Consider the following 26,496-nt stretch of genomic DNA (forward strand, 5'->3'; position numbering starts at 1 on the left):
TCTTCCATGGCCCAGCATACTCACCAAACATGACACCCATTGAGCATGACAGCGTGTTCCAGTTCCCACCAATATCCAGCAAGTTCGCACAGCCATTGAAGAGGAGTGAGACAACATTTCACAATCAACAGCCTGATCAACTTTATACGACTGATGGTCACACCAGATACTGACTGGTTCTGATCCACGCCCCTACCTTTTTTAAAGCATCTGTCCACAACAGATGCATATCTGTATTCCCAGTCGTGAAATCCATAGATTAGGACAAATCATTTATTTCAATTGACTGATATCCTTATATAAATTGTAAAACAGTAAAATCTTTGAAATTGTTGCATGTTTCCTGTACATTTTGTTCAGTTTAATATAGAATGGCATAAAAACTGTGGGATATCATACAATATTAAACAATTATGGTCATTGCGCGTGGGAAAATTTGATGGAATTTTCTCACACTCACCTCTGTGAAGACGCCGAATCCTTAAAACAATCGAAGCTCAGAGCCGCTAAGATTCTCCACAAAAGATCCATACCGTTTCCTCTCATGGTAGTACTAATATTTCATCGACCTGGTTTCTGGGGCACATCCTCTATGCGTCGCTCTTATTTCATATGTTACACTCTCTGTTGTCTTTAAAACCACCCTATCTAAATATGGAAATTAGGCAAATCGAAAATGCATAACAAAGCAGTATCGTTGTACCAGTTCCAGTCGAGAGAAAATGAATAACGTTACAATGGCAATTGCTTTCGATTGTTCCTCTAACTATAGTGGGTTACATTGACACCAGGTATTCACGGCACGCGAACAGAAACGGAATACGAAGTAGAGCAGCTGGAGTAATCAGGGTAGATTAAAAGCGCACACGACGTAGACTGGATTTGACCAAAACGCTGAAAACAGTTGATATTGACGTTTACGTTATTTATTATCATACATGGAAAGTCTATAGGTTGCACTTGGCGTTTCGACATATAGCAATACGTTCATTTAATGCTCTGACTCTAAACGCGCATAGTTTTTTTTCTTTATGGGCCATGTGTTCATGTGGAATATCAGGTCATTAGGATGCGGCATTCGCTACATGAAGGCATAACTTCACAAGGTAGCCACAGGGTGGCGATACATACCTGTGCATTCTTTGACTAGACACTGTCCCACTGAGTTTTAACGTGCTACAATCAATACGTTTTTAGTTATATAGTCAGTCAATGGTTTTAACTTTATGTTTGAAAAAAAGAGTGGTTCCAATGCAAGTGTTCTATTATTTGTCTTATATTTGTATAATAAAGTATGAAATTAGAAGGCAGGGAAGGAAATGCATCGTAATATTGGCCCATGATGCTACTATTGTGCTCAGGAAATTGGATCTCTTTGTAATTAAATTAGGTGTTCTTGGTAAACCAGCACTGGCAAGGCTCAATTTTGTTATTGTACAAAGATATGATGCAGTCCTATCTGTTTTTTTTTTAAATTAAATGTAATAACTGGCAAATAATAGTCAAATATCTGCAAATAGCACTGAAGATCATGAAGGCCACATGAATGTAGGCCACATCATGTAGGCCACATGAAATGCTAGCTAGTCTGGGCAGTTTACTTTCAAGCACATTTGTTTGCTAAGATTGTAATCTTTTCTGTCAGTTATGTGGATCTCACACCAGCCATCTGCTGACTGGTTTAGGGGCAATTTGTGCAGCTGTTCCTCTGGTTCCTCTGAGGGTGATGCATGGATAGGTGTTGCTCCTCCTCCCTCCACTGGAGTCTGGACCATCTGTGGAAATGATGTCTAGGTGAGATACAGTATGGCATTATAAGCACCTACTGCAATATAGGATTATCATTTTACTCAGGGTTGCATTGATACAGTGATTATAGGGATTATAGTATTATATTAATATGAATTTAGTTAAAGTATTATAGATAGTAACGGAAATACGATTTTGGTCACTTTTCATTACAGTATTGTTAACATGCAATTTCACAACATGAAAATCATATAAAAACCTTATAGAAACATGTATTGTTTACTGTCGCAATAGGCACCACATCTTCCCCAAATATCTTTTAATGTGTTTCATTAAAACCAGCATGGCCTCCCTAATGAATTCTGGGATGGTATCACAGCACCCTGAGAGTTCCATTTCCTGACTTCTGTTCTGACCTTAATTGTATGCTTTTCAAGTATGCTTCCAAGTTGGATCATGCTACGAGTGAGAAGTCACTTGGAACTCTAATGCAGATCCCTCACATCAATGCTGATTAAATAACAAGGCAGCTTTAATCTGTCGACTTTTGACCCCGACCAATCAGATCTCTCACCAACAAACCGTGTTGGAAATGATTGGAAGACAGTGATGCGTTGCACTGTACTCCTCACATATGTTAGCCAGGGTAGGGAGAAGAGTGTAAGAGAAGCCATATAGCTATTCTAACATAATGCCAGGCATGCACTGAGCATCCCACTGGGACTGAGTACAGAGCATCAGAGGTTAGGAGTACAATGGGATATCCTGATGTCCTGTTCCCATCAACATCATGGTCATGTGACCTGTCACTTTGACAGCTTGAATCAATCACTCTTCTCACTTTTTGTGAATTAAAGGGTATAGGCTTATCTAATGTGGAATCAGGGCAGAGATTGGGGAAAAGATAGGAGTAGGACTGTTGTGGTCAATAGACACCAGCCTGTAGGACCTGTCCTGGCAGCTGGCAGCTGGCCATCTCTGAAATAGACTGTGGCTGGCAACTATAGTAAGGCCTGAAGCTAAAGGCCAGGGACTCATCTGGTTTGATGAGATCATGATGGAGAGGGTTTGCAGTTGGCATGGCAACAGGTAGGCCTATCAGGGTTAGATGTATGGTGCAGTGTACAGTTTGCTAGTGTATGTTAGTCTATTTTGGTGTAACAATTTATGGTTTGCACAGACAGTGGTAAGGTTTCTCCCTCTCAGTTCAACAGATGAATTTACAGCAATAACTTTCCTGAAAATATGTTACACCTTTTACTTCTCCCAAATGATTTATCAGTCTTTTATTGCACATGTATTCATTTAAAGTTGATACTGATAGCCTAATGAGTATTCATGATGATACCCAAAATAAATACCTAAAAGTAAAGTTCTACACAAGATGTACACATTTAAATTCAAGCCAGTGCTGCTTTAATTCAAAACAACACTTGAGTCATTCAAATCAATATCAAACAGTATCATTTTTCATGGCCAATTATAGCCACGAGCTACAGCACGTGTAGGCAGAGACAACTCGTGCACAGATCATTGCACCAACAATTTGGTGAGTATGGCGAAAATCTAAGTCGAATCCATATCAGTTTGGGAAGAAATCTATAGTGTCTATAAAAACGAAAATCCCCTTAAGATACCTTAATAATATGTCTTCAAATTCTTCCGTCGTTGGAAGAATTAATGAATGCCGCGTCACAAACGGCATACGGTTCCATTGACATTCTAACGTCCACACTGAAGCAAAAGAGGAACCCCTCTCTGAAGAGAATGGGGTACGCGAGAGGAGAGGGATGGATGCTCGAGAGGAGGGGGATGCACGAGAGGAGGGGGATGCTCCAAGAAGGATGCTGTGTGGTAGGGTAGCGCTGTCGTACCACGTCAGCCTTGTGCACATAACAGGGTTAGGTTGTATTCTAAACTGGGTACGTGACCACAGAACAATTTTCATAGACCGGATTTAACACCTTTATATTTTTTTGAACACGGTGACAACCTTAAGAAATAAATACAGTTAAGGTCAAGTGGAAAAACGCCAACCTTTTCTACCAAAGGTAAGGACGATTATAAGTCTTGGTTACATTTATTTCCCGCATATTTCGTCATACTCGATGTTTATCAAGAGCATTTAGGGTAGTATTGCAATAATTGTGTTAAATAGCCTAGTCAATAGTTTCCCACGGCTGTCCGCGCCGAGCTCCGGATGTTATTTTGAGCGATAGCAAGAACGCACAACCGATAGAAAATGACCCCCATCCCATCCCTTAATAGCCTGTTAGTGAAAGAGCCAGTGGAGAAGTTAACGTCTGTGAGTAAAATACAAGTGATATAAATCTGTTTCTACAACAAAAACAACATATCTCCGAAGAACGAATAGCATTTCTAAAGCCACCAAATTTGTCTAAAGCCACCAAATTTGGCTCGGTGGTCTCGTGCGTAATAATGTAGACCTGCATCCCAGCTCCATCCCTGCGCTATCACATCTTAGCCATTATTACTATTGAAAACTGAGTTTTTCTCAAGCATGACATAACCTGGATAAATATAGGCTACAGTACGTGTACGTATAGTGGTGAAGACTCTTCCATAGTTTAGTTTATGGTTAAGTGGCGGTGATTTACATAATTACTCTCATCTTCGCCTCGCCCCTTCACCAGTCTGGACTACTTGCATTTGATTTAATGGTTGGATTTATTCACCCTGAACCATAAGGTATAGACTACACACACTGTTGAGCATCAGTGAATGTTTTTAACATAGGCTATATGTAGACTGTTTATTTTGAATTTTAAAAGAAGCGGCATAAACGGCTGCGACCTATTCATTACGCGTAGAACGCGATAAATGACCTTGCGCTCTGTGAACCTGAAGATGAACGAATCTTGCTTAGAACTAAACGAATTGACGAAATCTTATTTTATTTTTTTCTATGTCATTGCAGTGTGGCGTTAGTTCTGCTACAATGACCTTGCCATTAAAAAACATGACACATAACCCCATATAGTCGATTTTTGAAGGCAACGTCGGGTTGTCGGTTGTCCCAGCGTCTATGAATGGATTGGCTACGGTTACTGATTGACATGTTGGCCTGATAGAAAGGGCCTTCTGGGAAAAATATTCGATCTGATTGTAAAATGATTTTACAACAATTGACACCTATCTCTTTAACAATCCTTTATTCGCAATCACTATTACATTTTGTTTACTAGGCTATAGCCATAGAATGTTGTAACAATGTTCATGTGTTCTCACCTTGGATAGGATTAACTACAATATGGCCTTTACCAATAGAATGATAGCCTACAAATGTTTATTTGGTTAACACACTATTTATTAAGATCAATATGTGATTGGAAGATGCTTTGTGATTTACATCAGTTTATAATCTAATTGACTAGGCCTACGGATTGGAATACAGTGCTTGCCAAATAGTGACACCGTATTTACTACCCTCCCTTTCATTTGTTATGCTTGTTGTCAATCAATCCTGCTGTAGCTTGCAAAGCCTGTTGGTGACTCAGATATAAACTCAGCAAATAAAGAAACATCCTCTCACTGTCAACTGCGTTTATTTTCAGCAAACTTAACATGTGTAAATATTTGTATGAACATAACAAGATTTAACAACTGAGACCTAAACTGAACAAGTTCCACAGACATGTGACTAACAGAAATGGAATAATGTGTCCCTGAACAAAGTGGGGGTCAAAATCAAAAGTCAGTATCTGGTGTGGCCACCAGCTGCATTAAGTACTGCAGTGCATCTCCTCCTCATGGACTGCACCAGATTTGCCAGTTCTTGCTGTGAGATGTTACCCCACTCCTCCACCAAGGCACCTGCAAGTTCCCGGACATTTCTGGGAGGAATGGCCCTAGCCCTCACCCTCCAATCAAACAGGTCCCAGACGTGCTCAATGGGATTGAGATCCGGGTTCTTCGCTGGCCATGGCAGAACACTGACATTCCTGTCTTGGAGGAAATCACGTACAGAACGAGCAGTATGGCTGGTGGCATTGTCATGCTGGAGGGTCATGTCAGGATGAGCCTGCAGGAAGGGTACCACATGAGGGAGGATGATGTCTTTCCTGTAACGCACAGCGTTGAGATTGCCTGCAATGACAACAAGCTCAGTCCGATGATGCTGTGACACACTGCCCCAGATCATGATGGACCCTCCACCTCCAAATCGATCCCGCTCCAGAGTACAGGCCTCGGTGTAACGCTCATTCCTTCGATGATATACGCAAATCCGACCATCACCCCTGGTGTGACAAAACTGCGACTCGTAAGTGAAGAGCACTTTTTGCCAGTCTGGTCCAGCGACGGTGGGTTTGTGCCCATAGGCGACGTTGTTGCCGGTGATGTCTGGTGAGGACCTGCCTTACAACAGGCCTACAAGCCCCCAGTCCAGCCTCTCTCAGCCTATTACAGTCTGAGCACTGATGGAGGGATTGTGCGTTCCTGGTGTAACCCCGCAGCCATCCCGTACCTATCTCGCAGGTGTGATGTTCGGATGTACTGATCCTGTGCAGGTGTTGTTACATGATCAGCTGTCTGTCCTGTCTCCCTGTAACGCTGTCTTAGGCGTCTCACAGTACGGACATAGCAATTTATTGCCCAGGCCACATCTGCAGTCCTCATGCCTCCTTGCAGCATGCCTAAGGAATGTTCACGCAGATGAGCAGGGACCCTGGGCATCTTTCTTTTGGTGTTTTCAGAGTCAGTAGAAAGGCCTCTTTAGTGTCCTAAGTTTTCATAACTGTGACAATAATTGCCTACCGTCTGTAAGCTGTTAGTGTCTTAACGACTGTTCCAAAGGTGCATGTTCATTCATTGTTTATGGTTCATTGAACAAGCATGGGAAACAGTGTTTAAACCCTTTACAATGAAGATCTGTGAAATTATTTGGATTTTTATGAATTTTCTTTGAAAGACAGGGTCCTGAAAAAGGGATGTTTCTTTTTTGTCTGAGTTTATAAATGTATGTTTTTCTCTAACCTTGCAGTAATTCCTCCGTCAGTCTCTTGGCTGATTCACTACTCTTCTGATGCTGCAATACTCATTGTAGTGTAACCTTGAGAGATTACTTCTGGAAAGGTGTGAGTACTGTAGAGTACAGGGTAAAACAGAACACATTGAGAATGGCATGGCAGTTCAGGTTGGCGACAGTTACAGTCATGCCTATGATGATACATTCCTCTTCAATGCATAATCTTCATTGAGGTTTTGATATTACTCCCTCTGTTGTTTGTGCTTGTTCAACAACCCGTTGAGGCCAGATGAGGCATTTCTAAAGTGGCGTTAAAGGCAGTATTCATTAAGTACAGTGGCTGTTTGGGCTCCTTGAGCAGTGATGTGGCACAGAAGTACAATCAAGTACCAGCAAGCTTGACAAACTGGGGAAGTATTGAGACACAAGGGGCACTGGATCAAGTTCTGGGTGGCTATACTAAGGGAGAGTTGGTCTAATCGTACAGTAACAATATAATGGAGGTTATCCATTGAAGAGGGAGAGTATCATGGATATGCGACAGCAGCTCCAGCCTCCACAGTTAGCCAGACGACAGGGAAGGGAGTTGGACTGTTTGGTGTTGTTATTTTCTGCCTGCTACCTCTGCTGATTAGGGTGTGCTCTGGACTGTCCTCAAAGATTAGCCTTGTCACAAGTTACAACTTGACTCCGTGGTGGCTGCGAGCACTGGGGGCTTACTGCATTATCATAGCACATCCTAAAACAGACCAGCAACACAGACATTCAACTCATTCTCATTCTCATCCACCAGTATCCAATACATATCGTTGAGATCACTTGATCAGTGCAGGTGTTGCTAAATTTAGACAGTCCACTTCCACCACCACCTAGCAACCCAGAAACACAGGCCATCGGTCAAATACATACTTACGTGTTTTACATTTCTACTCTCTTATAGATTGACTGTACAACAGAGATAATCAATGCTTTTTTTCTGCCTCTCGACGGAGTTCTCAAAGCACAATACCATCAGTCTTCTACTGACAGCACATTTGCTTTTAATCTGCCATAAGGGGTATCTACCTCAGAGGAACGTAATGTTGTAAACCAAACTGTAAAGCGGTAGCAAAACAAATAGCCTCAGTGCACGCAGTAGGACAACAAGAGCAAACCAAGTAGCTGTGTAGTAGCAATTTCAAACGCTTCACATTGGCAATCTTTGTAACAGTCCAGCAACAACAAATGGTATTAAACCAATGCATAGCACTGAGAATGGAGAGCTTGCCATAGTTTCTACAGAATGCAGTGGTGGGGATATCTGCATAGAGAGTACCCCAGTCCCCAGCATCATAATCTTTGCCTCCCATAATCCCTGCAGTATATTCTTGGGTTCTGTTAGAGAAATTACCTTCTCCTCTCTGGTATTTCACTGCAGTGTACAATTTTCTTTTTGTAAGATTCCTTTTCTCCAGCAAGGACATTTTATACTTTCCTCTCCAACCTTTCACAATTGTCACATCCAGCACACATTGTCACGATTTTCCATTATTTCAGTTCAAAGCCTGGCATTATTGTGTTAGCATCTACAACTGCTGCTACGTTTGAAACAGTAGACTGACTACAACATTGTTGTTATGAGTCATGAAACGACCATGAAAATGGTAAAAAGCCTCTACATATCTATTATTTCATACGTAGGTATAATCAAATGCCAATAGCTTCTATTAGAGAATCAGAGCCTCCGTTTAAAGGTGGGCAGGACTGGTACAAAGGAGTTCCCCTTGACATGGATACCACCAACATCAAATTCAAGTACTGGACTGCTAAAACCTATGGACCGTTACATCATTGAAGGGTATAACAAGCTCATTGAGTTGTCTCCCTCTGCATATATCACCCATTTCATTCCCTTGTTGCCTCTCAAAACCGACATGAAGAAGCCCTCTCAAATAGTACAATATTTTGTATATTCAACTATTCTGTAGCAAGGGCAACTTCCACAGATGCTTATAATGACATTTTCATTATAGGCACCGGGAATGCATCCACAGCTGTTTTTACTTTGAACATCCATATAGCAGTGTAGGGAACTAAAATGGATGCTGGGATGAGATGTTGTTTGACATGGTGTTGCTAACTGCTGTAGTGAGCCCAGGTTGACAACGCACACTGAGAGGTTCCACCCAGGGAATTATGGCAGTGATGACGTGACTCATGTTGGGCTGTGCCCTTTCCAGAGGGGACCTCTCTCTCTCTTTCTCTGCAGAACCATGCATACTGTCTGGGTGGGTGGAGCTACTGTATGAGCCATGAAAGGAGTGTGTTTACGCACATCCAAACATGGCATTGGAGCTGGGCAGAAAAGAACAGCTAAATAAATAGATATTGTCTACTCTCTGTTTGCTGCTCCTGCTGAACAGCCTCTCATCATCCTCTCTCAGGTATACCTCCACCCTGTAATGCCCAACCCAGGAGTGTCCAGCCTGTGCAGTGTTCAGGCAGCAGGGACACAATGTAATCGAATAAAGAAATGCATTTCCTTTGGGACTCTTTCTAGGTACAGTACCAGTCAAAAGTTTGGACACACCTACTCATTCAAGGGTTTTTCTTTATTTCACTATTTTCTACATTGTAGAAAAAACACATATGGAATCATGTAGTAACCAAAAAAGTCTTAAACAAATCAAAATATATTTTAGATTTTAGATTCTTCAAAGTAGCCCTTTGCCTTGATGACAGCTTTGCACACTCCTGGCATTCTCTCAACCAGCTTCATGAGGAATGCTTTCCCAACAGTCTTGAAGGAGTTCCCACATATGCTGAGCACTTGTTGGGTGCTTTTCCTTCACTGTGCGGTCCAACTCATCCCAAAGCATCTCAATTGGGTTGAGGTCTGGTGATGCAGAACTCCATCACTCTCCTTCTTGGTCAAATAGCCCTTACACAGCCTGGAGGTCATTGTCCTGTTGAAAAACAAATGATAATCCCACTAAGCGCAAACCAGATTGGATGGCGTTACACTGCAGAATGCTGTGATAGCCATGCTGACTAAGTGTGCCTTTGAGTTCTAAATAAGCACCCCCACACCTCCTCCTCCATGCTTCACGGTGGGAACCACACATGTAGAGATCCTACGTTCACCTACTCTGCATCTCACAAGGACAAGGCAGTTGGAACCAACATTTCAAATTTGGACTCCTCAGACCAGAGGACAGATTTCAACTGGTCTAATGTCCATTGCTCGTGTTTCTTGGCCTAAGCAAGTCTCTTCTTATTGGTGTCCTTTAGTAGTGGTTTCTTTGCAGCAATTTGACCATGAAGGTCTGATTCACACAGTCTCCTCTGAACAGTTGATGTTGAGATGTATCTGTTACTTGAAATCTGTGAAGCATTTATTTGGCTGCAATTTCTGAGGTTGGTAACTCTAATGAACTCATCGTCTGCAGCAGAGGTAACTCTGGGTCTTCCTTTCCTGTGGCGGCCCTCATGAGGGCCGGTTTCATCATAGCGCTTGATGGTTTTTGCGACTACACTTGAAGAAACTTTCAAAGTTCTTGACATTTTCTGGATTGACTGATATTCATGTCTTAAAGGATCGGACCCTTTTTTCAATTTTCGCCTAAAATGACATACCCAAATCTAACTGCCTGGAGCTCAGGACCTGAAGGAATGATATGCATAATCTTGATACAATTTGAAAGTAAACACTTTGAAGTTTGTGGAAATGTGAAATGAATGTAGGAGAATATAACATTTTCGATCTGGTAAAAGACAATACAAAGAAAACAACATGCGTGTTTTTGTTTTGTTCCATTGTCTTTGAAATGCAAGAGAAAGGCCAAAATGTAATATTCCAGGTTAGGCCCAATTTATATTTTGGCCACTAGATGGCAGCTGTGTATGTGAAAAGTGTTAGACTGATTCAATGAACCATTGCATGTCTGTTCAAAATGTTGTATAAAGATTGCCAAAATGTGGCTAATTGGTTTATTCATACGTTTTCAAGTTCATAACTGTGCACTCTCCTCAAACAATAGCATGGTATTCTTTCACTGTAATAGCTACTGTAAATTGGACAGTGCAGTTAGATTAACTAGAATTTAAGCTCTCTGCCCATATCAGATATGTCTATGTCCTGGGAAATGTTCTTGTTACTTACAAGCTCATGCTAATCACATTAGCCAACATTAGCTCAACCGTCCCACGGGGCGGACACCGATCCTGTGGAGGTTAAAGTAATGATGAACTGTCGTTTTTATTTGCTTATTTGAGCTGTTCTTGCCATAATATGGACTTGGTATTTTACCAAATAGGGCTATCTTCTGTATACCACCCCTACCTTGTCATAACACAACTGATTGGTTCAAACCATTCAAAAAAGAAAGAAATTCCACAAATGAACTTTTAACAAGGCACACCTGTTAATTGAAATGCATTCCAGGTGACTACCTCATGAAGCTGGTTGAGAGAATGCCAAGTGTGTGCAAAGCTATCATCAAGGCAAATGGTGGCTACTTTGAAGAATCTCAAATATAACATATATTTGGATTTGTTTAACACTTTTTTGGTTACTACATGATTCCAAATGTGTCATGTCATAGTTTTGATGTCTTCACTATTATTCTACAATGTAGAAAATAGTAAAAACAAAGAAAATCCTTGAATGAGTAGGTGTGTGCAAACTTTTGACGGGTACTGTATATCGCCCACATCGTTGTAGACTACTGTAAGCTGAATACATTTGACCAATGTCCTGTTGGTGGGAGTTTATCACCTCACGTGCCCATACATCATCACTGAGGGATGACTTGGCCACTGCACCTCTGTCCTTGTGCCCAGAAAACCAGGCGTGAATAATGGATGGGTGTTTCGATCGGTCCAGGCAACCCCTGGACGCTTACACCAGAGCAGCCAATAACTGATGGATGTTTCGACCAGCCCAGGCCACCCCTGGACGCTCAGACCAGAGCAGCAGATGTCTGAATAACGGCAAGAGAGAAAAAGGAACTGAGTCATAACTTAGCTGTCTAAGTAGATCATATTTTGAAAGTTACTGTAATAACCTCACCTCACCCGTCCCTATTTTCCACAACTTTCTTTTTTTAAATTATACTCTTTTCTCTCCTTTCTTTGCAGTTTGTGGTAGATTGACATTAAAAAAAAGGTGTGTGTGCGTGCGAGCTTGTACGTATGTCCTCAAGGGTGTTCCAAGGCCCTCTCCCTGTCTGCCTTACCTCACCAGAGCACTCTATTGTCCACCTAGACTTATTCCTTAAGGGCAATTCAATGACTTTATTACCTAGACAGACTCTGTCGAGTCTATCATGTTGTAGAGTATTCTCAAAACTGCAACTCATGCAACTTTCGCTTAGAATTAGATTAAGTGAAATGGTATTGGTTTAACCGCTGGTCTTTCAGAGCGGCACCTCACCCGCTCAAAGGGGAACCAATTTAAACACATTTACCTAATTTCACACATTCAGGAGCATTCTACAGTATAGGATCTTTAGTTTTGGACCATTGGTTCCTCATTTAGTTCATTATTTAGTCTCTAGAGGGACATATATTTCCATTGCAGTTAGTCTGTTACAAACAAATGTTGAGCTATTTGTATTCCATGTTGTTTGCTACCCCCTCACTAACAAGCTTTCTGGTATTGAGGAAATTATAGAAAGCACAAAAGAGAGACACAAGAATGTGAATTTGGTCTCTCGCTCGATGTGTACTGTACACTGGAAATGATTATGGTCTACACACCTGTATTGATAGTAATACCTATGAACGTGTCTATGGGTTATGTGCTCCCTGTTGAACAGAAACATACTACCCAATCAAATATACTTGACTAGATACACATCCTCCTCAGTGTGTATGTGTTTCACCACGGTGGACAGAATGGTACCATCATAGGTGTTTGTTGACTGGACCCTGTGGGGATCACTTCAAACAGACCAGACGTGTGCCAGGAGTGAGTGGGCCGCACTGACACGGCCCAGCATGCAGTGCTCTGCACACATGACACTGAGGTAAGCCAAGGTTTTGCTGGGAATATGGTGTGAAAATATGGCTCAACCAGAAACTTGATACATTGGATACTATTTGAGGTATATCTAAGCAATAAGGCACGAGGGGGTGTGGTATATGGCCAAAATACAACAGCTAAAGACTGTTCTTATGTGCGACGCAGCGCAGAGTGCCTGGATACAGCCCTTAGCCATGGTATATTGGCCATATACCACAAACACCCGAGGTGCCTTATTGCTATTATAAACTGGTTACCAACGTAATTAGAGCAGTAAAAATACATGTTTTGTCATACCCATGGTATACGGTCTGATATACCACGGCTGTCAGCCAATCAGCATTTAGGGCTCGAACCACCCAGTTTATAATTATATATACTGTCGGCCTTCCCAGGTAGTGAAGAAACAGGGATAAAGATTACTGTGGTTACCTATAAAGGACATGATGGTTTTACCCATAACTAATCATGGCCATGCGTCTTATCTCCTCACCATGTACAGTAAATCTGAAGCCAATTGCTATTCATTTGGACCATAACACTATAAATCAAATACGTGGAAATTCCCAGAAATTTAATTCACATTTGACTGTGTGTTTATTAATAGTAAGAAAACTATTTTGGACATCAGCAGGCAATTACTGGCATGTTCCACTGTATTTCAGTTGGGTTTATCAGGCATGAGTCATAATGCACTGGAGCTGCAGTTTAGCAGAGCTGCTTTAGCTACACTTCTGATGATTATAGCAAGGCTGCTGCTGACTCCAAGCCACTCTCTCTCTCTGCAGTATTGTACTATAACTTGGTGTTGATGAGCTTTTCCATGAAAGGTTCTATTATGTTACCTCTTAGTCAGCCTCAATGTCCACGTTGACACAGGCAGGCCAATTCTGATAAAAAAAATGTTGTTCTGCTAATTTCATTCATACCTTTCGGAAGTTGTAGTTAATATGCTGTAACATTTAACGTGTCTTCTCACCAGAGTAGCATAGCTCAAGGGAAGATATATGATCATACCAACCGACAGCTGTCCTTCTTAATCCACAGCTGGAAAGGACACTTCCTTTTGCCTTGTTGAAGGCGGTATTTTGAACCGATGTAAGAATAAGTGGCTTTTCAATTGCACATTATTGCTATATTTGGCTCTGAAAAAGATCTGATGTGAAAAGATAAGATGTGATTGGTCAAAAGACCAAATATTAGAAAGAAAAATATCAGAATTGGGCTGCCTGTGTAAACAGCCAATGAGTGTTGACAGTGGCTTTGTCATCGGTGGTGACCTGATCTGTTTTGGGTTGTAACTAAGGACACTTCTTATCTTATTAATAAAAGGCATCTATCATCTGAAGTGTCATCATCGGAAAATACCTGTTCTATAATGTGCAGATGGTACTGTTTGCACATTGAGGATTTATGCTTGGGAATTAACAACCTATAGGTCTAGTATATAATCATTGAGACAAACATGTCCTTTTATGAAGGCGGTCTGCTTCCAAATGTGATTTAGAGTGATGACAGTGGAGCACACACCTACACGGGGGGAGTTATTATAGACATCTGCAGTTGGATGAGGTGGCAGAGGGCCAACATGGAGGTGTTGGAGAGAGAAACAGAGAGGGAGAGAGAGATAGTGTGTGTGTGTGTGTGTGATTAGAAGTGGAGGTACAGTTGAAGTTGGAAGTTTACATACACCATAGTCAAATATACACTGCTCAAAAAAATAAAGGGAACACTTAAACAACACAATGTAACTCCAAGTCAATCACACTTCTGTGAAATCAAACTGTCCACTTAGGAAGCAACACTGATTGACAATAAATGTCACATGCTGTTGTGCAAATGGAATAGACAACAGGTGGAAATTATAGGCAATTAGCAAGACACCCCCAATAAAGGAGTGGTTCTGCAGGTGGGGACCACAGACCACTTCTCAGTTCCTATGCTTCCTGGCTGATGTTTTGGTCACTTTTGAATGCTGGCGGTGCTTTCACTCTAGTGGTAGCATGAGACGGCGTCTACAACCCACACAAGTGGCTCAGGTAGTGCAGCTCATCCAGGATGGCACATCAATGCGAGCTGTGGCAAGAAGGTTTGCTGTGTCTATCAGCGTAGTGTCCAGAGCATGGAGGCGCTACCAGGAGACAGGCCAGTACATCAGGAGACGTGGAGGAGGCCGTAGGAGGGCAACAACCCAGCAGCAGGACCGCTACCTCCGCCTTTGTGCAAGGAGGAGCAGGAGAAGCACTGCCAGAGCCCTGCAAAATGACCTCCAGCAGGCCACAAATGTGCATGTGTCTGCTCAAACGGTCAGAAACAGACTCCATGAGGTTTGTATGAGGGCCCGACGTCCACAGGTGGGGGTTGTGCTTACAGCCCAACATCGTGCAGGACGTTTGGCATTTGCCAGAGAACACGAAGATTGGCAAATTCACCACTGGCGCCCTGTGCTCTTCACAGATGAAAGCAGGTTCACACTGAGCATGTGACAGACGTGACAGAGTCTGGAGACACCGTGGAGAACGTTCTGCTGCCTGCAACATCCTCCAGCATGACCGGTTTGGCGGTGGGTCAGTCATGGTGTGGGGTGGCATTTCTTTGGGGGGCCACACAGCCCTCCATGTGCTCGCCAGAGGTAGCTTGACTGCCATTAGGTACCGAGATGAGATCCTCAGACCCCTTGTGAGACCATATGCTGGTGCGGTTGGCCCTGGGTTCCTCCTAATGCAAGACAATGCTAGACCTCATGTGGCTGGAGTGTGTCAGCAGTTCCTGCAAGAGGAAGGCATTGATGCTATGGACTGGTCCGCCCGTTCCCCAGACCTGAATCCAATTGAGCACATCTGGGACATCATGTCTCGCTCCATCCACCAACGCCACGTTGCACCACAGACTGTCCAGGAGTTGGCGGATGCTTTAGTCCAGGTCTGGGAGGAGATCCCTCAGGAGACCATCCGCCACCTCATCAGGAGCATGCCCAGGCATTGTAGGGAGGTCATACAGGCACGTGGAGGGCACACACTACTGAGCCTCATTTTGACTTGTTTTAAGGACATTACATCAAAGTTGGATCAGCCTGTAGTGTGGTTTTCCACTTTAATTTTGAGTGTGACTCCAAATCCAGACCTCCATGGGTTGATAAATTGGATTTCCATTGATTATTTTTGTGTGATTTTGTTGTCAGCACATTCAACTATGTAAAGAAAAAAGTATTTAATAAGATTATTTATTTCATTCAGATCTAGGATGTGTTGTTTAAGTGTTCCCTTTATTTTTTTGAGCAGTATATTTAAACTCAGTTTTTCACAATTCCTGACATTTAATCCAAGTAAAAATTCCCTGTCTTAGGTCAGTTAGGATCACCACTTTCTTATAAGCATGTGAAATGTCAGAATAATATTAGAGAGAATGATTTATTTCAGCTTTTATTTCTTTCATCACACTCCCAGTGGGTCAGAAGTTTACATACACTCAATTAGTATTTGGTAACATTGCCTTTAAATTGTTTAACCTGGGTCAAATGTTTCAGGTAGTCTTCCACAAGCTACCCACAATAAATTGGGTGAATTCTGGCCCATTCCTCCTGACAGAGCTGGTATAACTGAGTCAGGTTTGTAGGCCTCCTTGCTTGCACACGCTTTTTCAGTTCTGCCCACACATTTTCTATAGGATTGAGGTCAGGGCTTTGTGATGGCCACTCCAATACCTTAACTTTGTTGTCCTTAGGCCATTTTGCCATAATTTTGGAAGTATACTTGTCCATTTGTAAGACCCATTTGCGACCAAGCTTTAACTACCTGACTGATGTCTTGAGATGTTGCTTTAATATAGCCACAAAATTTTACTTCCTCATGATGTCATCTATTTTGTGAAGTGCACCAGTCCCTCCTGCAGCAAAGCACCCCCACAACATGATGCTGCCAACCCCGTGCTTCACGGTTGGAATGGTGTTCTTCGGCTTGCAAGCCTCCCCCTTTTTCCTCCAAACATAACGATGGTCATTATGGCCAAACCGTTCTATTTTTGTTTCATCAGACCAGAAGATATTTCTCCAAAAAGTACGATCTTTGTCCCCATGTGCAGTTGCAAACTGTAGTCTGGCTTTTTTATGGCTGTTTTGGAGCAGTTGCTTCTTTTTTTCTAAGCGGCCTTTCAGGTTATGTTTATATAGGACTCGTTTTACTGTGGATATAGATACTTTTGTACCTGTTTTCTCCAGCATCTTCACAATATCCTTGCTGTTGTTCTGGGATTGATTTGCACTTTTCACACCAAAGTACATTAGTCTCTGGTCCCATGGTGTTTATGCTTGCGTACAATTGTTTGTATAGATGAACGTGGTACCTTCAGGCGTTTGGAAATTGCTCCCAAGGATGAAACAGACTTGTGGAGGTCTACAATTGTTTTTCTGGGGTCTTGGCTGATTTCTTTTGATTTTCCCATGGTGTCAAGCAAAGAGGCACTGAGTTTGAAGGTAGGCCTTGAAATACATCCACAGGTACACCTCCAATTGACTAAAATGATGTCAATTAGCCTATCAGAAACTTCTAAAGCCATGACATCAAATTCCTTGACTTTTCCAAGCTGTTTAAGGGCACAGTCAATTTAGTGCATGTAAACTTCTGACCCACTGGAATAGTGATACAGTGAATTATAAGTGAAATAATCTGTCTGTAAACAATTTTGGGAAAAATGACTTGTGTCATGCACAAAGTAGATGTCCTAACCGACTTGTCAAAGCTATAGTTTGTTAACAAGAAATTTGTGGAGTGTTTGAAAAATGAGTTTTAATGACTCCAAGTGTATGTAAACTTCCGACTTCAACTGTGTTTGCATCCCTAGAGAGATTTAACCTTGACACAATGCTAAAGCCCTACTGTTTGTACCCTGTCACCAAAACTCTGTAGATCAAAACATCCACGAAGAGCCAATCTCATTCACTCTTCTGTCCTCAAATAATACTTTACTGTAAACTCCATCCAGAGCATTATGGATAATCTTCCTGATTAGCTAGTTCATGTAAGCACTCGCCACACTACTGTATTGGACAGCCAAACAATACTATATTGTTGAGGCAAACTATGCTCTCGTGGAAGTAAATTGAGCTGTCCAACCACAAACAGAATCTGTGGGATTTCATCAAACCACAGTTTAGTCAGGAGGATATGATTTGAGTGGTAGAGCAGAGACCTCCTGTCTACACAGTGCACTATCTATTTGTTTGGTGTTTTTAGTCCTACTGTCATCCATCTTCTTATTCCATTACTGGCTGACTTCCCCGGCAACCCTGTCTCCTGCTAAACGTTTCTAAAGCCTCCACTGAATAAAATGTCACTCCTTTATCACTTGCATTACTCTCTTTGGTGGATATATACCCCACATTGTCAAATGGAGATCTGTTTGAAGTGGATCTAAATGACCGATTTATATGCACATTCACCTAGCTTATCCAAGTGTGGCCAAAGGCTAAATTGAAGTGTCCCTATTCAGCACAGTTGTGGGTTTTCTGAGGAAGGGTTTTCTTGCTAGTAGGATATATGACAACAGTTAGCTTTTACTGACAGACTCCCCAAGCCACTCATGCCATTTTGTAATGGGATCTTGACTCTTGTCCTTGGCAGAGTGACTGACAGTCTGTGCTCTAGTGAACTGTAAACAGAGGAGTCAGAGAGAGTCGACTGAAACGGAAACATCATATTCCCTCCTTACTCCACCGTTTGAACAGAGGGAGACACTGTGCACAAAGATCGATACAGCTTACTGTACGAATTTATACACCAAATGGTATGTAGGGTCTCATGTGCTGTGATTAAACAAAGAAGGCTTTTGGACAGCCAGCCAGACAACTGTACCATGCAAACAAGCCTTATATTGAGTTATAGGGCCTACTCCATTGTATCTGTTTTCAATGACTTGTGACTTTTATTGATTGTCTCACACCTTATACTGCATGACATAAAGTTGGGCCTATACCGCATGACATAAAGTTGGGCCTATACCACATGACATAAAGTTGGGCATATGTCTCTAGTATTCTCTTTCAACATACATAGTTTTCCCACTCTCATAAACTTTCTTGGCTGGATTAATAGCCTTGGTAGCATTAGCACTAAGCTAGAGTTGTTTTAAGCCACGGTGACATACCCTTCTGGCACAGAACTGTTTGAACTTGTTGTTGTCTTTAACCTCAGCATATATTCCCCCATTACTATTAGCACAATGGTTTTAGGGTGGAAAAGGGCAGTGTTGTATCACATTTAGCAAATGGTTACTCCTGTTAGCATTAGCAATGATTTGATTGGAAATTGACCCACACAATTTCAGCTGTTGACAGTTGCCTAGACCTGCTCGAGTCTAAATTTAGTAGCTGTATTTTAGCCGTGGTAGGGCCTGTTAAGTTAAGCAAATACAGTAGCTTCAGCCAGAGCAAAAGGCTGTTCCGCTTTAGTGCACTGCCTCAGTTTTAACGTGCTAGCTAGCATTATCTTAGCTTCAGGGTAGGTTATTTCCTGTTTCTCTCTGCTCTCTTTTGTTGTGAGCAAGCTGCTGCTCTGTTCCGGTATTGTGTGTGGTGTAGAGAGGAGCTCCACTGACCCCTGCCATCCTCTCAGCTCACTAGAAGGAAATAGGTTTAAATAATTAAGTCTTTCATCACTGGCAAACGACAGCTAGGGTTTTTGTCCGGCTCCCTTTGGACACCTAATTTATTAGCAATTTAACTTCATTAAAGATGTCAGGCCCAATAGGAGATGTGCTTTACTTTGGAATAACTCATTACATTGTTATCATATCGACTTTCTTGCTGTTTATCCCGTATATTAAGCCCTTTGTTGTTGCATATTTCCAAAAGGATTTGCTGTCTTGTTGTGGCCAAATGTCCACATCATGACTCACAGATTAGTTCAAGTTTTTTTAGTACTAACAGCCACATACTTGCTGCAGCATAACTCTCAAATAGAGAATGGTTTATTATTCCAGGCTAAAGAGCCTATCTGTACCTACTCATATAGTAGTGGGGATGGTAAAAGGGTAATCTGATGTTGACGGCTAGCTCATTGCATTTAGATGGAGTAGTGAGTGGCTCCTGGTGTGAAAGTCGTGACCATGGAGACAAAGGACGGCCGGCCAGCCAATCGGCTGGTGTCTCCAAGAGGGATAGAAGATTGATTGAGGCGCTGTGTGAAGATCAAGATTTCTAGACCAAGAGCAGAGGTGGGCGGTTTTATGTGCCCTGAAGATCTTGGATTGCTAAGAGATGATACAATATGCTTTTGGTTTTGGAGCAGCTATTTTACAGAATAGCCTAGCTCAGTGGACCATTAAAGTAAGGTACACCAGGGTCTCTACAATGGGGTTGGTGAGTAATAGCCCTCTTAAACTATTAAAGATCAGGAGCAGAGGTTAGATCTTTAGGGAGTAAGGAGTAACTATATTTCAGCAGGTGGGGGAGGTTTAATACAGCTTTTACTCTTCTGTTTTAGTGTCACGTTTTCTTATCCAAACATATAACTAAAAATGTCCTGTGGGAGGGTCTCATTCATCTTCTCTGACTACACATGAAATATGTCCTCTGGTTGCTAGATTGAGATGTCTTACCAAAGCAGACAGCTCCCAACAGAGTCATTCTGTGTAAGGATCCTTGTAAACTATGGCCCATTAACCACTAATGATGTTAAGGCAGGAAACTCCTCCACCAATACAGGCAGGCACAGGGACAAACGTTTTTTTGCATGGCGACATATTCTGATACATTGTCTGTCTGTTTCAAATGATATAGTTTTCTCTTCTTTGAAAATAATTCATATCAGCATGGATTCATTGGATTCCCTCTCAGCCCACATTTCCAATCTCATTTCCAATGAATACACTGTTGTCAAAGTATGCAATGATTCAATGTATTCAATGTTGTTTTCTTAGAGAGGCTGCTGGCATACAAATCAGCATATAGAACTATTCTTGAGCTTCCGCCTCTTTACGCACTAACTCCATGTGTAATGCAACCACAAGGTTGTTCCCTTCCTGGGAAACCTGCTTGTTACTGCAAGCCTCATGTTTTATGCATACTGTATGTCTGCTCTTGTTCACCTGCCAAAGGTCCTACAGGAGGATTTCCTTTTCATATTTACCTCCTTATGTTTTTCAAGTATTTCTGCCTTTTGGCTTTACTAGAATTCATATTCCCACCTGCACAACAAGCTCTGTACAGTAGGAATGGAAGATTGTCTCTCTTGTGCTTTCTCTTCCATGAAAGATGCTTGTGGTACAATGGACCCTGGTTTAAATGCAATGGCTTCAGGATTCTCGAGCCATACAGATGTAGGATCTTAATTTGAGCCAGTTTGCTACAGCAGGAAAGTAATCCTACAGCAACAGGAAATGTGAATTATTATGTGGATTATAATTAATGGACATTTTTGTAGGGGTTGATACATTTTTCGTAAGGTCAAATCAAGTCTGAAATTTCAAAGTGGAAATTACAAACTTCAGAAGCCTTTTTAAAACTCAAATACACTACAAGTTTGCATTTCTTGCTGTGCAGGAAAATTCTCAGCAACAAAAGAGTGATCAGATTAATATCCTACATCTGCAGCTAGCAGATAGTGTCTGACTCAAAGGCATGGATTTCAAGGGCTAGTAGGGGCCATCTCACTCACTGCCATTTATATGGAAATCAGGTTTCTATGACCACTCAAGTGGCACCTAATGCACACGTTACCGTGTGAAGTGGATGAAGCAAATCCACATACAATATACTGGCCTATACAGTGGGGGGAAAAAGTATTTGATCCCCTGCTGATTTTGTACGTTTGCCCACTTACAAAGAAATTATCAGCCTATAATTTTAATGGTAGGTTTATATGAACAGTGAGAGACAGAATAACAACAAAAAAATCCAGAAAAACGCATGTCAAAAATGTTATAAAATGATTTGCATTTTAATGAGGGAAAGAAATATTTGACCCCTCTGCAAAACATGACTTAGTACTTGGTGGCCAAACCCTTGTTGGCAATCACAGAGGTCAGACGTTTCTTGTAGTTGGCCACCAGGTTTGCACACATCTCAGGAGGGATTTTGTCCCACTCCTCTTTGCAGATCTTCTCCAAGTCATTAAGGTTTCGAGGCTGACGTTTGGCAACTCGAACCTTCAGCTCCCTCCACAGATTTTCTATGGGATTAAGGTCTGGAGACTGGCTAGGCCACTCCAGGACCTTAATGTGCTTCTTTTTGAGCCACTCCTTTGTTGCCTTGGCCGTCTGTTTTGGGTCATTGTCATGTTGGAATACCCATCCACGACCCATTTTCAATGCCCTGGCTGAGGGAAGGAGGTTCTCACCCAAGATTTGACAGTACATGGGCCCGTCAAATGATGCGGTGAAGTTGTCCTGTCCCCTTAGCAGAAAAACACCCCCAAAGCATAATGTTTCCACCTCCATGTTTGACGGTGGAGATGGTGTTCTTGGGGTCATAGGCAGCATTCCTCCTCCTCCTCCAAACACGGCGAGTTGAGTTGATGCCAAAGAGCTCCATTTTGGTCTCATCTGACCACAACACTTTCACCAGTTGTCCTCTGAATCATTCAGATGTTCATTGGCAAACTTCAGACGGGCATGTATATGTATTCTTGAGCAGGGAGACCTTGCGGGCGCTGCAGGATTTCTGTCCTTCATGGCGTAGTGAGTTACCAATTGTTTTCTTGGTGACTATGGTCCCAGCTGCCTTGAGATCATTGACAAGATCATCCCGTGTAGTTCTGGGCTGATTCCTCACCGTTCTCATGATCATTGCAACTCCACGAGGTGAGATCTTGCATGGAGCCCCAGGCCGAGGGATATTGACAGTTCTTTTGTGTTTCTTCCATTTGCGAATAATCGCACCAAATGTTGTCACCTTCTCACCAAGCTGCTTGGCGATGGTCTTGTAGCCCATTCCAGCCTTGAGTCGGACGGGAAGGATATACTCCAAACATCCGAACAGGCCCTCATCCTCGTCATTCGCAGGAGAAAAAAACTGAGATTTCGCGGAAAGAGTTCGGGGTGCCTTGTGAGGATCAAGCGACAGGTGGCTAATCTTCCTTTGCCATCTGTACTGTTATCCAACGTTCAATCGCTGGAAAATAAATTGGACGAACTGAAAGCACGTATATCCTACCAACGGGACATCAAAAACTGTAAAATCTTATGTTTGACAGAGTCGTGGCTGAACGACGACATTAATAACATACAGCTGGCAGGTTATACACTCTATCGGCAGGATAGAACAGCAGCCTCTGGTAAGACACGGGGCGAATTCCTATGTATATTTGTAAACAACAGCTGGTGCACGATATCTATGGAAGCCTCAAGGTTTTGCTTGCCTGAGGTAGAGTATCTCATGATAAGGTGTAGACCACACTATCTACCTAGAGAGTTTTCATCTGTATTTTTCGTAGCTGTCTACATACCACCACAGACCGATGCTGGCTCTAAAACCGCACTAAATGAGCTGTATACCGCCATAAGAAAACAGGAAAATGCTCATCCAGAGGTGGCACTCCTAGTGGCTGGAGACTTTAATGCAGGGAAACTTAAATCAGTTTGACCTCATTTCCATCAGCATGTTAAATGTGCAACCAGAGGGACCTTTACTCCTTTACCACCTTTTACTCCACACACAGAGACACGTACAAAGCTCTCCCTTGCCCTCCATTTGGCAAATCTGACCATCATTTTATCCTCCTGATTCCTGCTTACAAGCAAAAATTAAAGCAGGAAGCACCAGTGACACTGTCTATTGAAACGTTGTCAGATGAAGCAGATGCTAAACTACAGAACAGACTGGAATATGTTCCGAGATTCATCCGATGGCATTGAGGAGTACACCAATTCACTCACTGGCTTCATCAATAAGTTAATCAGTGACGACGTCCTCACAGTGACTGTACGTACATACCCCAACCAGAAGCCATGGATTACAGGCAACATTCGCACTGAGCTAAAGGGTAGAGCTGCAGCTTTCAAGGAGCGGGACTCTAACCCGGAAGCTTATAAGAAATCCCGCTATGCTCTCCGATGAACCATCAAACAGGCAAAACATCAATACAGGACTAAGATCGAATCGTACTACACTGGCTCCGACGCTCGTCGGATGTGGCAGGGCTTGCAAACGATTATAGACTACAAAGGGAAGCACGGCCGAGAGCTGCCCAGTGACAAGAGCCTACCAGATGAGCTAAATAACTTCAATGTTCGCTTCAAGGCAAGTAACACTGACACATGCATGAGAGCATCAGCTGTTCCGGACTGTGTGATCACACTCTCCGCAGCCGATGTGAGTAAGACCTTTAAACAGGTCTACATTCACAAGGCCGCAGGGCCAGATAGATTACCAGCATGCGCTGACCAACTGGCAAGTGTCTTCATGACATTTTCAACCTCTCCCTGTCTGAGTCTGTAGTACCAACATGTTTCAAGCAGACCACCATAGTCCCTGTGCCCAAGAACACTAAGTTAACCTGCCTAAATGACTACCGACCCGTAGCACTCACGTCTGTAGCCATGAAATGCTTTGAAAGGCTGGTCATGGCTCACTTCAACACCATTATCCCAGAAACCCTAGACCCACTCCAATTTGCATACAGATCTACAGATTATGAAATCTTTATTGCACGGCACACTGCCCTTTCACACCTGGACAAAAGGAACACCTGTATGTGAGAATGCTATTCATTGACTACAGCTCAGCGTTCAACACCATCGTGCCCTCAAAGATCATCACTAAGCTAAGGACCCTGGGACTAAACACCTCCCTCTGCAACTGGATCCTGGACTTCCTGACGGGCCACCCCTAGGTGGCAAGGGTAGGTAACAACACATCCGCCACGCTGATCCTCAACACAGGGGCCCCTCAGGGGTGCGTGCTCAGTCCCCTCCTGTACTCCCTGTTCACTCATGACTGCACGGCCAGGCACGACTCCAACATCATCATTAAGTTTGCCGATGACACAACAGTGATAGGCCTGATCACCGACAACGATGAGACAGCCTATAGGCAGGAGGTCAGAGACCTGACCGTGTAGTGCAAGGACAACAACCTCTCCCTCAATGTGATCAAGACAAAGGAGATGATTGTGGACTACAGGAAAAGGAGGACCGAGCACGCCCCCATTCTCATCGACAGGGCTGTAGTGGAGCAGGTTGAGAGCTTCAAGTTCCTTGGCATCCACATCACCAACAAACTAACATGGTCCAAGCACACCAAGACAGTCGTGAAGTGGGCACGACAAAACCTATTCCCCCTCAAGAGAAAAAGATGTGACAAATAACATTTGATTTGGTTTGATTTTAATACAGTGTATGTTTGGAGGAACTGGTCATATGTACGACACAAAGCTGGGATAATATGTCATATTCATATGAATTTCATCATTTCCATCCATTGTGTTCATCCATTGTATTAATATTATTCTCAACGCATAGACGTCACCAAAGTGACCTTTATATGTGTGGCACATTACTGCTTCTTGACTTGGTAGAAAAAACAGAGGTCATAGATGACTGATATAGCTGCTGTTGTTTCCGGGGTTCATTTTCAGTCTAAGTGAGTGTTTCTTGGAAACCCAGTCTTCCCAGAAGACCTTTGGGTTCAGTGATCTCTGCCAGTCTGTTGTGTGAGCTGCTCCCCAGCCCTCCATCCTCTCCTCCCCCCCTCTCATCTCCTCCAGTTTCTATCCCATCTGATCTCATGCTACTTAACCAGGACACTCTTAATACAGTACAGGAAGTAGTCAGTTTGGTAAGGCTGTAATAGTAGCCTGTTACACAGTTGACTTGGTAGTTACGTGTGTGCCTTTTAGGTACCAGGTAGAAGGCCAACATCCCAGAGTTGCCTCTTCACTGTTGACGTTGAGACTGGTGTTTTGCGGGTACTATTTAATGAAGCTGCCAGTTGAGGACTTGTGAGGTGTCTGTTTCTCGAACAAGACATTCAAATGTACTTGTCCTCTTGCTCAGTTGTGTACCGGGGCCTCCCACTCCTCTTTCTATTCTGGTTAGAGCCAGTTTGCACTGTTCTGTGAAGGGAGTAGTACACAGCGTTGTACAAGATCTTCAGTTTCTTGGCAATTTCTCGCATGGAATGGCCTTCATTTCTCAGAACAAGAATATACTGAAGAGTTTCAGAAGAAAGTTCTTTGTTTCTGGCCATTTTAATCCTGTAATCGAACCCACAAATGCTGATGCTCCAGATACTCAACTAGTCTAAAGAAGGCCAGTTTTCTTGCTTCTTTTAATCAGAACAACAGTTTTCAGCTGTGTTAACATAATTGCAAAAGGGTTTTCTAATGGCACGTTGTGTTAGCTAATCCAACTGGTCATTGGAACACAGGAGTGATGGTTGCTGATAATGGGCCTCTGTACACATATGTAGATAATCATTACAAAATCTGCCTTTTCCAGCTACAATAGTCATTTACAACATTAACAATGTCTACACTGTATTTCTGATCAATTTGATGTTATTTTAATGGACAAAAAATGTGCTTTTCTTTCAAAAACAAGGACATTTCTATGTGACCCCAAACGTTTGAACGGTAGTGAGTAATGTAGGATATGTAGTCATTGTTAAAGTGGTGTTATTTAAAGTGACTAGTGATACCTTTATTAAATCCATTTATTAAATTGATTAAAGTGGCCCGAGATTTCAGTCTGTATGTTGGCAGCAGCCTCTCTATGTTAGTGATGGCTGTTTAACAGTCTGATGGCCTTGAGATAGAAGCTGTTT

The 26,496-nt window shown here is 42.5% G+C and overlaps 1 protein-coding gene across 1 annotated transcript in view; it reads left to right on the top strand.

Moving 5' to 3' along the window:
* Nucleotides 1-3,446: 3,446 nt before the first annotated feature.
* LOC106605292 (synaptic vesicle glycoprotein 2A) overlaps nt 3,447-26,496 on the top strand; it is a 59,810-nt gene continuing 36,760 nt past the window's right edge. Inside the window, exon 1 of the mRNA XM_014200765.2 lies at nt 3,447-3,800. The gene's annotated coding sequence lies outside the window, so the exon portion shown is untranslated. The remainder of the gene's footprint in view (nt 3,801-26,496) is intronic.

This window comes from Salmo salar, chromosome ssa05, assembly GCF_905237065.1.
Source record: "Salmo salar chromosome ssa05, Ssal_v3.1, whole genome shotgun sequence".
Taxonomy (NCBI): domain Eukaryota; kingdom Metazoa; phylum Chordata; class Actinopteri; order Salmoniformes; family Salmonidae; genus Salmo; species Salmo salar.